The sequence below is a fragment of the Lampetra fluviatilis genome, chromosome 35 (assembly GCF_964198595.1).
Source record: "Lampetra fluviatilis chromosome 35, kcLamFluv1.1, whole genome shotgun sequence".
In the NCBI taxonomy this organism is placed as follows: domain Eukaryota; kingdom Metazoa; phylum Chordata; class Hyperoartia; order Petromyzontiformes; family Petromyzontidae; genus Lampetra; species Lampetra fluviatilis.
Window position 1 is genome coordinate 11,553,639 of NC_136309.1, and position 2,733 is coordinate 11,556,371.

Consider the following 2,733-nt stretch of genomic DNA (forward strand, 5'->3'; position numbering starts at 1 on the left):
GCCCAGTTTAGATGCATTATTCTTCTGTAGCAATACATTTTAAGTGCCACTATCGTATCTCTGCCAGTATTTTTCAACGTCCAAGTCTCGCAGACACACAAGGCTGCACAGAACACGCATTGCTCTGAAGATGTTCAGTTTGGTCTTGTCGCAGATTTGCTTGCTCCTCCCAGATGTTATTGAATCCTGACATCACCACTTTGCCTTTGCGATCATCGCGCTTCTGTCTTCCATGGAGACGTTGTCCCATGTCAGGAGACTTCCCAAGTATAAAACACAATCCTTTACATTCACAATCTTGCTGCTTTCTTTCATTATTACTTCATTCCCAATGCCATCCCTTCCGAACACCGCCGTCTTTGTATTGTCCACTTTAATCCTCAGCCCTGCATCCTTTCCTGTCTTATTCACCGGATGGACACTTTCCTGCTGTACCACGCAGCTTTAATCCCATCAGATCTACGTCGTCCGCGAATCTCAAGTCATTTAGCATTTCTCCTTGCACAGATATCCCTGTGCCATTGTCCTTGAATTGGCATCCGGCACTCTCGTTTCTCTCAACAAAGCTCCAGCTCGTCTTCGTCCAGCAGCAGCGCCTTTTCTGCCAACCTCGATCACCCCAAATCTCCATCTCTCATTCTACAGTATTGGTTTCCACCTGACGCGTAAATTTGATTCCCTGCCACGGCTAAAATCAGTGCACGAGTGATATCATAACGCGAACTGGTGATGTCAGCTAACCACGTCCTCCGACAACTATGTTGAACTTCTGTCGCACCGTACGGAGGTGAGAGGGGGACAACAACAAACTAAACGCAAAAAGCAGTTCTAAAGAATCGAGTTTGTAAGCCTAGAATCCCTAGATGATTTAAACGTGCTCACAGCTCCCAGTGGCTTCTTGATATCGTGAGGCAGAGCGTTCCAGACGGCCGCATCAGAAAGCGCGCGATGCGGTGAAGAACGGGGGGGGGGGGGGTGGGGGGCCAAGTAGCCCCCACGATTGACAGAGCGTGTGGGGGGGTGGGGGGGAGGCCTTCGTCCAGCAGTGGATTGAGCCAAGTGCTTGAGATTGCAACTCGCCCGCGTGTCGGGGCCGTGCGAAGGACGCCGCCCCGCGGCAGCAGCGGGGGGCGGTGTCGCGCAGAGGCCTCCGCGGAGTCCCCGAGCACCGCTGCGCACACCGCGACCGGGCGATTTCCGCGGCGTTTGGGTCCTGCACCGTCAAATAATTCACGGCTCGGATTTTTTTAATGATTCTTAGCGGCGCTCTTGTCGGCACGATGACGCCATTTGTTGTGAAGTAAAAAATCAGCATCACAGGCACGGACGGGGTTCGAACCCGCGATCTTCGGTTTACGAGACCGACGCCTTACCACTTGGCCACCGCGCCTCCACGTCCACTGGCGCCTCCACGGCCCCTATGTAAAAGTACAACAGCCTCCCCCAGTGTCCTCGGTTAAACAATTGAGCGTATTTCGTGTGCACGGCACACACGCGGCGCCGATTTGACGGGATTCGACTGCGGGTCATGTACGGGAACGTGCTACGTGTTGATGTTGGGAGATTACATTTAAAAAAAAATAAAAATTAGTTTGTTACGCGACAGCCGGAATCGAACTCCCGACGTTGGAGGCGACGAGGCAGAGCGGCTGCGTCACACGAGGGGCACGCGGCCGCGTGACGTCATCCATCATGGCTCGTGACGAGTGGAATAAACTCCCCGTTGCGTATCGCCACGAATACTTTTGAAAGCTCAATTCTTTAGAACTGATTTTTGTCCTTAGTTTGTTGTCACTGGGGCCGTCCATAAATGACGTCACGCACCTGGGGGGGGGGGGTCAGACAATTGTGACGATGTGTGACGAGGGGAGGGGTTGAGAAATGTGACGTCACATCAAAATGCGCAAATTTAAATAAATATAGACAACACGTTCTACTTTATTAAATATACTTTTTTATAAATGTTTTCTCCTACAACATCAGAGTGCAGCGCTACATTAAATACGCACTACAATGACAATAGCTTAAAGCGATTTTAAGCATGTTTTATATTTGGGGGGGGGGGGCAGAGCTTTGTGACGTCATATTTGAGGGGGGTAAAAAATCGTCCAAAATCGTCACACTTCGTCACAAATGTCTGACCCCTCCCCCCCCCTAAGTGCGTGACGTCATTTATGGACGGCAAGACAGCACTCTATCGTCTAAAATACGGGGCCCTGTTCAACTCAAACGTGGATGTGGCCAAATCACCGCAAACGCCCAGAGTTGACAAAAGATGGGGGGGGGGGGGTGTTTAAGGGCTTACGCGTTAAACATTTGAATATTTTGTGTTCACCGACACAGCCCCCGCCCCCCGTGTGTGGTGAGGGAGATACCGACCTGCGATACTGGCATCGTGGTTGTGACTCTAGCGGTGGATAGATCATGGCTCGTGGTCTCTGTTCTAACATTGTCTCTGTTGAAGCCAACGTGGCTAGGAGATGTTAACTATCTCGCCTGGTGTACAGGATGCCGTGGGTTCGATCCCGACCATGACCCCCGGAGTTTGCGTGTCTCTATCATCATCACAGTGGTTAGGAGATGTTGATTGCCTCGTCTGGTATACAGGTCGGGGGTTCGATCCCGACCCCTGATGCCTGCTGCTGTATATGTGTGTCTTTCTCCCCGTGCTGGTGTGGATTTTCTCCAAGTCCTCCGCCTTTTAGCTCCACATTTAGAATCAACGTCACGCGT

The 2,733-nt window shown here is 51.4% G+C and overlaps 1 non-coding gene across 1 annotated transcript; it reads right to left on the bottom strand.

The window, feature by feature from the left end:
- Positions 1-1,318: 1,318 nt before the first annotated feature.
- On the bottom strand, positions 1,319-1,390 carry TRNAT-CGU (transfer RNA threonine (anticodon CGU)). The gene has a single exon. It is a non-coding gene; the product is annotated as a tRNA-Thr (tRNA).
- Positions 1,391-2,733: the final 1,343 nt, after the last annotated feature.